The 14,967-nt window shown below is 37.7% G+C and overlaps 1 long non-coding RNA gene across 1 annotated transcript; it reads right to left on the bottom strand.

Annotated features, from left to right (window-relative positions):
* Positions 1 to 451: 451 nt before the first annotated feature.
* LOC113113150 (uncharacterized) lies at positions 452 to 9,694 on the bottom strand. The gene is made up of 2 exons (XR_003293545.1): positions 9,615 to 9,694; positions 452 to 883 (listed from the first exon to the last, which is right to left on the bottom strand). It is a non-coding gene; the product is annotated as an uncharacterized LOC113113150 (long non-coding RNA).
* Between the last annotated feature and the right edge of the window lie 5,273 nt (positions 9,695 to 14,967).

Raw genomic sequence — 14,967 nt, forward strand, 5'->3', positions numbered from 1 at the left:
ATCCAGGATATTCCTCAAGAATTCAGCTTTTGTTTTTGCAGGAAACAAAAAGTCATACAGGTTTGAAACCACATGAGTGTGAGTAAATGATGACAGATTTAAAATATATATATATATTATATATATATTAATTCATTCAGCAGACGTTTTATTCCAGACAGTGGAAGCAATCAAAAAAAAAAAACTAAAAAAAAAAAATACATACATACATACATACATACATACATATATATATATATATGTATGTATTTTTTGTTTTGTTTTTTGTTTGCTTCCACTGTCTGGAATAAAACGTCTGCTAAATGAATGAATTAATATATATATATATATATATATATATATATATATATATATATATATATATATATATATATATATTTTTTTTTTATTTATTTTTTTTTATGATATATACTGTATATAAATCATTCTCACTCATGCACCAGATAATTCTCTGTTCATGACCTTTATTCCCATGGAGCTAAAGAACAGCAGAGCTATGACCTTAGATCCATCTCTCCATATTCTCTCTGTATCTCTCTGGGGGTTGTGAGGAGAGGATGATCCTGCTTTGATTGTTATGTGGCTCCAGGCAGTCCTGCGGCGAATGAAGAAATTCAGCTGGAATCTGAAGTAAATAATCCCGTTTGGGAAAAGACGAGAGAGTTCCAGAGAGAGAACGAAAGAGGAAAACCAATATGAGCACTACATGGAGAAAGGATGGAGAAGAAGGGCTGTAAAAGAAAGTGAGATTGGGGGAGACCTCCCAACAGATCCAGTGCTGAAGTGCACAATCCCGAATAAGAGTAAAGAGTGAAGGCGGTTTGTAGGAAAATTTAATTCACCTACATTAGATTGACTCTTTCATGAAACTGGGAAAAGAATCCTAGAGAGAAGGACTGGTTTAAGTGTTTGTTTTTAACATAGACTGATATAAATTGTACTTAAAATTAATAGTCTTGATCAGAAAGGGGGTGCCATCACTTTTAAAAGCAGTTTTATATAGACTTGGGAATTATAAGTAACCTAACAACCACCCAGACACCCTAGCAACTGCACGCATCCCTCTCAAAAGAACCACTCAAAAAACATTAGCATCATGGTGAGTTATACACAGGCAAGCACCGCTCATATTTTCGTCAAAAAAATCAAAAAATCTAGTTACACAGTATTTCCAGCATCTCCTCTCAACATTCTCTTCCGTTCTCATCCTCCGCTCTGTCTTTCCCTTCTTAATCTGAATCTAAATAAGTGCTGACATCTATAAAATATGCATGTGCTTTTCCACATTCAGCACTCAACACAGAGCGTGCTCCAAACAGCATGTCAGACCTCACTTCCTCTCCTCAGAGTGATCCTGGGGCTTTCACCACGGTTACGAACTCTGATGTCACAATGAGCCCTGCCGAAACTGACGGCATGTCAAAGAACATACTTCTCATAAGAAGCAACAGGAGATATATTGAAAACAATATTTTAGATTTTTTTTTTTTTTTTACATAGCAGTGACAACTGACCCAGCTAACCATAATACTTCGTAAAACATACATACATATTACCTTTTTTTTTTGAAAATGTTAATAATAATAATAATAATAATAATAATATTAAAGAACAACAATATAAATAATAATATATTTTGTATCACAAATTACAATTAAAATTATGAAATAACTTATTTCAACAGTATTACAGTCATATTTATTGATTGTTTAAATGTTATAATTTATAATAATAATTAGATGCGTTTTCCCAATTTGTTCTGTCTGTTTTTCAATGAAATAATGTTTTATGGCAGGTCAAAATATTTATGGCCAGTAAATTTTCTTAATTTCTGGCAAAAAGTTAGAGAGAATTCTTCATGTGAGTGGTAGTAATTTTTTGGTACCCGCACTTTCCAATGCAAAATATGATCTCTTAGACCAAGTGGGCAGCACCCAAAAATGAATTAAAATCAATAATACATGTATCTACCAGAGGCTCTCACTGAAGAATTGCAGAAATGGGTCTGAGTCAGTCATTTATACTGTACATATTCATGTGATACAAGCAGATTACACCACTTTAACAAATTTGATGTGTTATTTAAATGTGGATTCACTAAAATATTTAAAATACACCAATATTAATACATAACATATAGGCTGATAGACTATTTATAAACAGGTAATTTGTGATTACATTTAAAATTGCATCTTCCCTTGTGGCGCGGTTCATTCACTCCCTCCCACCTACAACTCCTGCCAGCACAGATACTCGAACCTACGACTTTGATATTACAAGTCCAACTCTCTAACCATTAGACCACAGCTGCCCCAAGCAGCTCTTTAAGATGTTTAACCCAGCAGAGATGACAGCTCTGAGCTGCCTTTATCATATTACAGATGCTACCACCTGCTAATATTATAAACAGCCATCTAAGTGAATAAGAAGGAGAGAAAGAGGGGGATGAGACCAAGTCAAGATGACAAATGAAATAATTGTCTTTTTTCTTTTTGTGCAGACAGTCTTCAAACATATTTAATGGCCATACAGATCCAATTTTCACTTCCAGTTGCGCTCAAAATCACATCTTAGGGTTTTATTTGATCTTTTTACACCATTGCATAGTGACCTGAGAAAAAATTAATTTTCACATAAGAACATTGTCCTTCCAGGTTAGCTACGGTTTTACTAATACACAGAGGTCTAGTTAACATTTATATTAAAGTCATGTCATTTTACTTTCAGGATAAGATGTTTTAAAGTATATTCATTAAAAAAAAAAAAAAAAAAAAAAGGACTATATTACTTTATTAGATTTTGAAAATTGGCAATGCATGCCAAAATAGGGTCCATATTTATTTAATGTTAATTGTCCAAGTTGCGTCATTGCCATAAGAAGCAGCAGCATGATTTGACTGAAAATCAGCCCTTCTGGGCCTCCATCACTGAAAAAGAGCTGCAGATATCCACCTCTCATATTCTAGACTCACCTCATCCTGATAAGCACAATGATATCTGCTTATGACAACCACCCACAGGATGAGAGCTGATGTTATTGGGACGTGAACGGGTGCAGCGTGTTAAATTGGATCTTCACAAAGCATCAGCGAGCCTGCACCAGGGCGACACTCTAATGGCCGTCAGAAATGGATCTGCCTCTTAGGCATACGATAGCGGGCGACCATCCATAAAGACCCTGTCAGCCGAGCACAGAACTCATTTACACCTTTGCTTATTCCCATTTTCTACAGGCCAACGAGCCGAGCATCACACGCACACTGATCACATCAGCCCCACCAGGACGCAGGTGATTACCAGCATGTCACTTCACCTGAGGGCTAAGAGGCCCAGAGACATCACGCATGCTCCCGTTATCATCATAACAGGCAAAGAAAAACACTGGCGCCGTGAGATCAGTATCTGCTCGAGTCACATTTCTGAGATAAATCTAATGCAATTCAGAAGGAATTTCACTTCTTTCTAAAATGAATATTTTTCCCTAATAAGGAATAAAAAATAAAAAAAAGATACTCATTGTAAATCAACCACCTTTTAATTCACTACATTGTTTCACTTTTATTTTAATTGGAATGTAAAAGATATTCCTGTGCCCAGACTTTTCTTGTGAGGGACAGCGATGGATTATTTGGCTCTAGATAAGTGTTCATATCTTATCAAGTTCTCTTTTTGGACTTGCACTTGCATTTGAAGTTCTCAGGCCAGTTATGAAATATGGTAATTTGTAATCGTTTGATTATGTGTTTGAATCACAGAGAGAGATTGTACCATTTCAGATGCTTAGGCAATGCAAATATGCAGTTATTGGCATGACAAATTAAGCACATTTTAAATAAAATAAAAAACCTCTAAATTATGCTAAAGATAAAATAATGCTTTGTTGATTGTTTCTGAATAAGAGCTAGCGAGAATGTGGACATTTTGATGAAACAACCTCTAGAATTTGAATGCAGTGGTGAACTCTAAATGAACTTTATAAATGAAAATGTGCATGAAGTGAAATGGCTGCATTTTAGAAATTATAAAAGGCATGTCTGCTTTATAGAAATGATAAATGGACTTAACATCAAATAATTTGCATTATGTTCTGAGGCACATAGTCTTCCCAAAAATGAAAATTCTGTCATCATTTACTCACCCTTAAATTGTTGCAAACCTATACAAATTTTTCCTCTGCTGAACACAAAAGAAGATACTTTGAGTAACCAAACTGGACTTTCCTTAAAATATATAGTTAAGAATGTATTTGTGTTCGTTCAGTTTCCTTACAAGTGTTTGCATTCCCCGAATGAGCATGTTCACATTCAGTCAGTGTTGCATTATACAGAAACTCTGAGATCCTTGTGAAATAAATCAATAAGATCAAACACTGGCAGACCCTTTTGTCTCTGTCTGAGTGAATATTCCATCCTGCATCCAGACTCAATCACAGCTCGGCCTGCTAATGAGGAAACAAAACAACAAAACACACTCCTCTCCTGAAACAACATGACCGATGACCAGCAGAGCAATGACTGAGATTAAAAACACCAGCATTTCACAGACTATGATTGACATGGACTCTGATTTTTGTTTGTTTTTGTAGATCTTTCTTGGGAATACCGTCTTCTCAGATGAGCTGAAAAAAAGTTAAGCCAAAGAGAAACTATATATGCAGAGCTTTGCTAAAGTCGGCCATCAAAAGTCAAAAATGAACTCAAATACATCACACTCAAATAGGTCATGTGTATTAGTCAGTGGGTTTTGTGCACTGGTCTGCTAAAGTGTCATGGCAAAAGAAAAGTAATAATCTAACTGAATTGTATGTGTATGGACAAAAGTTAATTAGCTGAGATAAAACAACTGTGTACCTCAAAATAATGGTACTTCACATAACTCTTAAAGGGGTACTTCACCCAAAAATGAAAATGAGCCAATAAATTACTTGCCTTGAAGTCATCCTAGGTGTATATGACTTTTTTCTTTCTAACGAATGCAGTCCAAGTTATTTAAAAAAAATTTGTCTTTGATCTTTCAGGCTGTTTGATGCGACTCAGCAGATGTTGCACTGCATCGGTTCATAAGAAGTTTAATAAAAAGCACATCCATTAAAAAAATGCTCCGGGGGTTGAACAAAGGCCTTCTGTAGTGAATTGATGCATTTTTGTAAGAAAAATATCCATATTCAAAATGTAATAATCACTTTAATCTTGCTTGCGCTCACTGTTATAAAACAGAAACAGTTCCAGGGGAATGATGCATGAGGTCAGTGTTGCGCATACGAATGGAGTCTCGTGGAAACCAACGTTTGTTAACAGGTGCAAAGGAAGCAAACTTTCCTCACTATATTTTTTTCCTTGCAAAAACGCATCGATTTGCTACAGGAGGCCTTTGTTCACCCCCACCCCCCGGAGCCGTGTGAGACACTTTTTTTAATGGATGAGCTTTTTATTTTTTTAACTTCTCAAGGACCGATGCAGTGCAACACCGTCACTGTTGAGTGGCATCAAACATCTTGAAAAAAATCAAAGACAATTTTTTAAATAACTCCAACTGAATTCATCTGAAAGAAGAAAGTCATATACACCTCATTTCATTTTTGGATATGTCTCCCATTCTTTTTAAGTGAATCAGAAACATACACTGAACCAGTAGTGTAGCCAGAAAAGAGACTCTGGGTGTGCATATGAAAATCTGGGTGTGCCACATTTATTGTCAGATTACTGTGCAAAAATATGGGATAGTATTTTTGTCACACTGCTTCCGTCCAACCATACTCCTAGTGTTAATTTGCAGGTCGTGTCAAAAAGTAGTTAATTGTTAAATGTAATAATTTTCTTCCAAATACGATAATTTTGAACTTCTGGTACGATACTTGGACATTTCCAATCTGGCAACACTGTCTGTTGATGTTGGGCCTGGGGAGGGAGAAACATCGTCATCAGGGCTGTGTTCAGCACCGACAAAACGTTGCACAACGTTTTTTAAACAGAAACGGTGATGCGTTGAACACACTGTTCTGTTGACGCAAGAGTTGCAACTATGGCAGCTGAGAAGGCCATTCTTTGTGTTCTTTGTGTTTCTTACCTAATTCAGACTAAAACACATCTATTTAGCCTCACATACTGACTTTATTTGTAGTTTATACGGTTTAAATACCCTATATTTTCTTTCTCATTTTTAGGAAAAGCACTTAATTACCATTGTTTATTTCTATACCAAATGTCATACACTTGGAATTAAGCTAAAAATATAAACAACTACATCATTATGTTGATATCCTATATTTTTACAATAAAACTTATGACAAACATGTCTTCTAATATCCTCAGTTGTTGCGTATACCGAGCTGCAACCAGGGGGCAAGGAACTCGACCGGAAGTTGAAGTCGGATGGGGGCTCCCATCTTTTAGCAGAACTTCACTTGCGTTAACATTCCCATTGACTCCCATTCATTTTGGCGTCACTTTTACAGCGAATAACTTTACATCTGAGGCGTTTAAAGATTCCGTTTGTCCATTATTTATTTCTAAAGATACACGACAATGTATAAAGGGCTCCATTACCTTCTATGTTACATTATGGCCCCATATAAACAGTTTTTGTAAAAAATAGGCTAACGATTGCGTCATAACCACTCGTCTCTCTGTCGCATTACCGTACAGACAGGAGGAGAAGCTCGCAGGCAATTAACTTAATATGGCGTACTGGCGTTACATTTTAAAATACTATACAAAATAATTAATCAGAATACTTACTCCTGCTCACTCACGCCAAAGAACTCCCCGCTCAAGCTCGCCGTCTCTGCAAGATTAACGATGGCAGTTTGCACGCACAGCCACTTAGAAGATTTACATCTGGCAGACAGGTTGCTGACGTCGTCAAGCTTCGTTTGAGTCTGCGCGTCAGAAACGGAAGTGCTAAAAACTCTAAAAATGGGCTTCACTTGTCTCAATTGAGTTCCAATGGGGTCGCTGTGTCCATTTCTTTTACTGTCTATGGCTGCAACGAACACATTTGTACATTCTTTTCCTTGAAGCCATTGTGCGAGTTCACGTTAATACCGCGTGCTTTATATACATGTTGCTGCTGATTGGACTGCAGTTCTGACACACCCACCAAACAGGAGAAAACACATCTCAAACCCCGTTGCACACCGGTGCACGCCGTTTCCAGGAAACATGACGTTCAACACGGAAACCGTAGCAAAACGTTGCGCACCGTTTTGAACTTGAACATGCCCCAGGTGTAACGCTAAGGCCTTGTGTCCGGCTGTTCATCAAGCCAAGGTTTTTTTCTAAAAAAAAAACAATTAAGAAAGGAGCTCTGCGACATATTGCTAGTTAGCAATGTGCAATCAAAAATTATCTGTTTATATCATAAACTGCTGGGGTCACAGTCAGCTGCTGTTTTCTGATTGGTTGGCAGTCCGAATGTCAGCAGATATATTTTAACAAAAATAATTTAAAATGTATATTACATTTTAACATTTTTAGCATTATTGCACCATATATTGGATTCTTATTTCTGTGTCCCTGAGAGTATGATTTAGAAAGTTCAGTGGCGTCAGGACGCGCTCAGCGCTTGTCATATATCACAATTAATATGCAGTGTTTTCAACCACATAATGTTTATTTTAGGTTTCATACATTTAAATATACATAATCACTATTAAAACAATACTTTGGTAGTTTGTAAAATACACACTGATGTCTATGGAAGCAGCAAAAACTATCTTATCAAATGTAATTTGACAACATAGAATATATATATAAGTAAACAACAATAGCCCAAGTTTAGTAAACTTTTTATTGAGACTATAAATAATAATTCTGCATCTATTTTTAGGTGTGGGTGGCACAGGCACACCTGTGGCTACGCCACTGTAACAATGGATGAAAAGTTTAGAGCCCTAGTACTGATGATTAAGTCTAGAGTGTGTGTGGGTCCATGTACATGCTGAATCGAAAGGTAAAAAAAAAAGCCTCAAGTCCAAATATTCATTTATCACCAATTAACTGTTTGACAAACACTTCCTGCTTCGATGTCCAGATCTGAATTTTAAAAAATCTCAAATATGCTCCGAAGTGCCGATCTGAATCAACCGAGTCGCGAACATGCTCCGAAGTGCCGCTCTGAATCAACCGAGTCGCGAACAGGTTCCGAAGTGCCGATCTGAATCAACCGAGTCGCCAACAGGCTCCGAAGTGCCGATCTGAATCAACCGAGTCGCGAACAGGCTCCGAAGTGCCGATCTGATTCAACCGAGTCGCGAACAGCGGTTGATCTGAATCAACCGAGTCGCGAACAGGCTCCGAAGTGCCGATCTGAATCAACCGAGTCGCGAACAGGCTCCGAAGTGCCGATCTGAATCAACCGAGTCGCGAAGAGGCTCCGAAGTGCCGATCTGAATCAACGGAGTCGCGAACAGGCTCCGAAGTGCCGATCTGAATCAACGGAGTCGCGAACAGGCTCCGAAGTGCCGATCTGAATCAACGGAGTCGCGAACAGGCTCCGAAGTGCCGATCTGAATCAACCGAGTCGCGAAGAGGCTCCGAAGTGCCGATCTGAATCAACGGAGTCGCGAACAGGCCGAAGTGCCGATCTGAATCAACGGAGTCGCGAACAGGCTCCGAAGTGCCGATCTGAATCAACCGAGTCGCGAACAGGCTCCGAAGTGCCGATCTGAATCAACCGAGTCGCGAACAGGCTCCGAAGTGCCGATCTGAATCAACCGAGTCGCGAACAAAATATATATATATATTCTAAGTAAACAACAATAGCCCAAGTTTAGTTAACATTTTTTATTGATACTATAAAAAAATAATTCTGCATCTATTTTTAGGTGTGCCAGCTGCCACTGTGGGTGGCACAGACACACCTGTGGCTACTCCACTGCACTGAACACAGTCTAGTCGGATTCACAAGCAGATGACTCTTATGAACCAGTTCTTTTTAATGAATCAAAAAACTTGTCACACAACCAGAGTACCCTGGCCTACTTCACAAGCAACCTGATTCTTACGAGACTTTTAGAAAATCAAAACCATACAGAGCAAGCAGCATAGTCCAATTCATAAGCACATGACTCTCTCCGGTTCTTTTTAGTGAATCAAAATCATGCAGTGTTATAAGATTATTCTGATCCATGAACTACCGACTCTTATGGGTTCTTACAGTTCGTCTTTAAGCAAATCAAAAACAAACACAGAGCAGCCAACGTAGTCCAATACACAAACAAATGACTTGAGATTATGTGTGGGATTCCTGCATCAATCAAAAGTTGTGTCTTTTTTATGTGTACTATATAAAAACTAATTCACATTTCAAATCCACAGTTTCAAAAGCTGCCAACCAAAAAATAAAAATCTATCAAAACAATACAAGATAACAACGACAGGTCACAAATAACTCATTTGATTGTTCCTTAATCGTTTCTAAAAGAACTAGTTGAAGCTCCAATTATTTTACTCCCCAAAAACTCATTAACAACAACTGCAGCAATAAAATACTACGCTACATAATTGCACAATATCAGCAAAGCAACACTTGCTTGTATGTTAATCATAGACTACCCATGCTTGAGATTTTGGATATCTTGAGGTGAAAATCAATTTGCTGAATCAAACACCCACCTACACTCCATCCTTCAAACATGGCAGGTGCATGATGTCATGTGACAGTGAAGTGTCAGGTGACAGGCCTGCTGTATCCATGAGCTCAGAGATTGGCTACTTAGCATTATCCAGTTAAACCCTGCTGGTAGATACCATAACTACAAAAAGAAAAAAGGAATCCGCACACCATAACATAACTACACCTTTGTGTTGATTTGGAAATCAAGCATGTTTCTGTGTTGATGGCCATCAACTTTATATGACTTAATATTTCATTGAATTACATTTATGTAATAATAGATAGAGATAAATGTAAGTTTTCTATATAGAATAATCAGTCAAATGGCATTTATGGCTTAGACAACTGGTTTAAAAAAAATATATTCCTTAAGATACACACAAACATAGAGTTAAATATCATAAATGTGAGGTCTACATTTAAATATTTAATATTAGAGCAAGATTGCATTCTGATTAAGGGGTTATTTACATGACACTGTTTTCAGCTAAAATTATTTTAAAAGATTGTTACAAGAATTTACAAAACAACAGTGTAAACACAAACTTCTGAAAATGGGTTTCAAAGTGCAAGTTTTTCAATATGTGTAAACCTTAAAAATGTGAACTTGAGAAAACTGTGCACATGCACATGCATATTACGTGTAGTGTTTTTTTTACAAAGTGAAGACGCCGACTACTGGCCTGGCATGCATAATACAGCACTTTTAGTTGATTTTGTTCTGAAAGGGCATCATTTTAACAAGGAAAGAAGAAACTTTCCGCTTTTAGTTCATTATTGTTATGTAAACATACCCTTGTTTTTTATTTGATGATTTCGACTTAATTCTTCTTTTCTTTTCTCTACTTCTTTACTTTTTGTGGGAAGTCGTGGCCTAATGGTTAGAGAGTCGGACTCCCAATCGAAAGGTTGTGAGTTTGAGTCTCAGGCAGGCAGGAATTGTGGGTGGTGGTAGTGCATGTACAGTTCTCTCTCCACCTTCAATACCACGACTTAGGTGCCCTTGAGCAAGGCATCGAACCCCCAACTGCTCCCTGGGCACTGCAGCATAAATGGCTGCCCACTGCTCCGGGTGTGTGTTCACAGTTTGTGTGTGTGTGTGTTCACTGCTCTGTGTGTGTGCACTTCGGATGGGTTAAATGCAGAGTACAAATTCTGAGTATGGGTCACCATACTTGGCTGAATGTCACTTCACTTTCACTTTCTTTTCTTTTCTACTTTAAAATGTCATGCTTATTCCAATGTATTTTTATTTTATTATTATTTTTTTTTTGTAATTATTAAATAAATATTTCTGAATAAAATCTGTTTCAAAATAAGTCCTTAAAATAAAGAATAATAATAATTATTATTTATTTATTTTTTAGCATACAGTATGCACATTGATCAACTTCTGATTTCCTTGATGATGATGATATAAATATGGATACATTTAAAACTGAATGGTGATGCTTTCTGGCAGACACCTGCTGAAAAAATTTGAAGTCATTTGCTATCAGCAAGAGGTGCAGGTCTAGTAGTGAGAACAGTGAAACAAGTTTTTTTTTTTTTTTCAGATTTATTCATTTTTGCAGAGTCATTTATGTTAATTATTCTAATCCTCTTCATTCATGTCATCTCAGTTTGTTTAACAAAAGCCCCTCAGGTCACAGAGTCTTAATAATGGAGCATGTATTAGCTTCATTAGCCTTCTGATAAACTGATATATACTTGCTCTCTCAGCACTCAATTTTCGAGGAAACACTTGACTGCTTCTTCATTTTGCTCACAGAGAGTCGGGCAGCAGCTCATTTTTGCTGAAGCCTTCTGATGAATCCTCAGCGCGCTGTTCTGCACTCCACCATAACCACCCTTGACTTTATCGCCCACATCCTCTCAGCTGTGCACTGATAAGAGTGATGTGTACTTGGAATTGCACGAGTTGCATTGTTGTCTTGGTGGTAAAGTATCACTCCAAAAAATGGACTCACTCTTAGAAGCTCCAAGTTGACAAACTGAACAAGTCTCTGTTTGTAATTTCTCTATATTTGTACTCCCGGGCTTTAAAAGTTTATTTTTCAATGTCTTTCTCTTTCTTCGTCCTTCTCGAGGTCAGTCGATAGAGCTAGTGGCCATCGCTGTGAGGAAACGAGTGCCCACTGCAATATTAAAGCAGAGCAATTAGGCACCTGAAGCCCAGTGCTAATACAAGCATGACACAATTACACAAATGAGGCGTTTGCACATTAGAAACCAGAAAGTCACTCTTCCTTCTCCATTTATTCATCTGCTCAATGAATGAGAGTGCTGGGAAACAAAAAGAAGGTGGAAGGGGAGATGGAACACAAGTGTGGAGGACTGTCCAGGGCTATTCTTTCATTTTAATTGGCACTGCTACTCAAGCGAGTAAGTCTCATACAGTCAGCTGAATCTCCAGCACTGAATACAGAAGAACTTGAGGCTGGGTCAAGCTAACTTCTCCCAGATACTAGTCTCTTAAAGGAATGGTTCGTCCAAAAATGAAAATTCTATTTCAATTTTATTATTATTATATTTAATTGTTAACTTTTAAGAATCTTAAAAGAGGCTTGGCCCACCCTGGCCCCACACATAACAGCCAGTCGCAAAATTAGTGCGAAATTCAATTCCTCCAGATAAGTTTTTTTCTCATTTCTGCCCAGCCCCCTCTTTTTTTCCCTCCGAGACAGCTCATTCACTTTGCAACCTTATACCTATAATGCAATAAACGACAGTAACAGCCAATTAATTTTATTAGAACTGTTAGTGATCTCAATTAGCACATTATAGTAGCCCAATAAGTGGCTTGAATATTCTGTAGATCGCGATGCATGCTTTTGTTTTCCGTGCAGAGTGTTCGGTGTTGCTTTCTCTGAAAATGACATGTTCATTTCGACAGGTTTTCGAAACTGGAAAGCAGCATTAGAACATGACCCTGGTCTCCAAAAACATGCGTGCAGCCAAGCTCATTTACAAGCCACGACCTCATGGACAGTTTTGCCGCCAATCGTTGTCAGGGAAGACCGTTAAAGAACCCCCCCCCCCCCCAATCCGACCAGCCCACCTGGAATAGGAGCCGGGCCTGCTTTTTTATCACTTTTTATACAAGAAATTCTGTCAAGCTCCAAAATAAACAACAACAACAAAAAAGACACATTTAAATTAGACCATACTCTTTTCACAAGTCACATAATAGCAGAAAAAAAGTGTTTAAAGTCATGAAAATATCTTAAATGTCTGGTATTTGACAAACTATGTTTCTAATCCTGTAATAAAACATGCAAATACTGTGCAAAAGAGACCACAGGAAGCAGAAAGGGTCTGAAATCTCGTAGATTATTCTAACAACACTAACTACAAACATGATGATGGCGCTAATGATGTCAATGACACCAAACACCATTGGGTCTCACATGTATCATGTCATAACATGTATCATGACAATGACATAAAGTTCCCACCGCATGTTCGGGAGGATCCTAATCATCCAGTCCTGTCAGTCATTGCTATGACCATATTTAAGCAGCAGTCATTGCTCCGTTCCAGTGATAATTCTTCCTGCAACCCTCCACCGCCCTTTCTCCTCTAACTCTTTCTCTTTTTTCTCCATACTGCACCATTATGTTGGGGGGGTTTGGTTACTCGGAGCTCGAGCCAAGCCTCGGGTTGCAAGCCAAGTTTATTTACCATTACGCGGTAGGATTGAATGGGCAGGCGAACTCGTGAAATGGATATCTGGACTGAAGAATAAGATCTATGAGCCTTAATAGAAGAAAAACATTTTCAGTGAATAATGGCTCATATTTCAATCTCTCCCTTACCTTTAATCATTTTCAAGGCGCCTTTTTCCAAAATAATAAATAAAGCAAGTTTTCCAAAAAATCCTAGATATACAGGACATAATATGAAAAGCACCAACATGCTTAGTTGCTCAGAGGAATATAAGCCAGTACATGGATATAGATGAGACAACACTTATGTTCTTTTTGGAAGACTAATAGAGAGGGAGAGAGAGAGAGAAAGAGAGAAAGACACTCTTTATGTTGGCTGAAAAGTTTGAAGACCGAAGTTCAGGATGTAAAGTAAGTAAAGTGTTGCTAGAAACCGCCTTAGAAATACAGTGTCTCAAAATATGCTTAAAATATTATGGTTGCTATGTGGCAGAATATCTCTGTGTAGTTGAAAAGGTGTTTTGGGGCATTTGCTAAGCAATTGGTGATCTGGTTAAAGAGTTGCTAAGGTATTTTGGGAGGTTTCTAAGGGTGTTGCTATGCAGTTGTTAGGATGTCCTGGGTGGTTGCAAACTTGTTTTGGGGATTTCTAGTCTTTTTCAGAGTTTGATAGACATGGTCACTATGAACTATTACTGGAAAAGTGCTTCTTCAAATATTATTTAAAAATTCTCCTTTTTTGTTCTATAGGAAAACAATAACTGCAAATCGGGTTTGGAACGACAAGGGTGAGCAATAATGGCAGCATTTCATCTGTGTGAACTCAAAAACGTATCCTTTATTCCTTTTAATAGGGCAGTGGAAAGCCCATCTATTTGTGTGATGTGTGTCTGACATGTTCTGTGTATTCACAGCATGCAGCCCAATAAACCCAGGGTTCCTTCTCTCTGAATGCCAACCAATCAGGAGAAAACCAATCTGTTGTCTGATCTGAAGGCTGAGGCTGGGGAAATTGGCCTCAGTGTCTAATAGGCCATTCAGACTCCTCCATTTAACAGCGAGGACCACTAGAGTCATGTTCAACAAACAAATCAAATGTTTATTCTGTTTGGAGTGTGGTCCAGTGCAGTGGTGATGTCCTATTGAGACGGAGTGCTGGGTAATTGTGCCTCTCAATGTTCTGTTTCTCTCTGAGGTTTGGACTGATGAGATCGACCGTGGTGTTTCCTGGTGTCGTTGTTGTATTGACCTGTAGATAGATAAACGAGCAAGGGAAAGCCTTATTTGCTGTGTTGGTCATGTTTATTTATTTTATTTTTTTTATTTGCCATGGCAACTGTTCATAATCAAATAAACATATTAATAGTGTGTTGAGTGCCTTGTAATAAAAAATAAAAAAATGTTAGTGTTTTTGTTCATAGTGAATAAATTAACAAAGTTAGATGTGAGGGTTTTATGGACCTGATTTTAAGCCTAAACTATCTCGAGGGTTAGTTAATATGTATGTGTCATGCTATCATTTTTTTAAATCTTCCCATTCTGGTTTCGGTTCTGAATACTCATTATTTGTCCTATTTTCCTTTAAGAAACTGTCCAGAACGCTGATGTCCACTTACAGACCTTATTTCTTTGGAAATAAGATACAGTTTGTACAAAAAGGAATAGTAGTGTACTTTTTTATTGT

This window comes from Carassius auratus, chromosome 13 (assembly GCF_003368295.1).
Source record: "Carassius auratus strain Wakin chromosome 13, ASM336829v1, whole genome shotgun sequence".
Classification (NCBI taxonomy): Eukaryota; Metazoa; Chordata; class Actinopteri; order Cypriniformes; family Cyprinidae; genus Carassius; species Carassius auratus.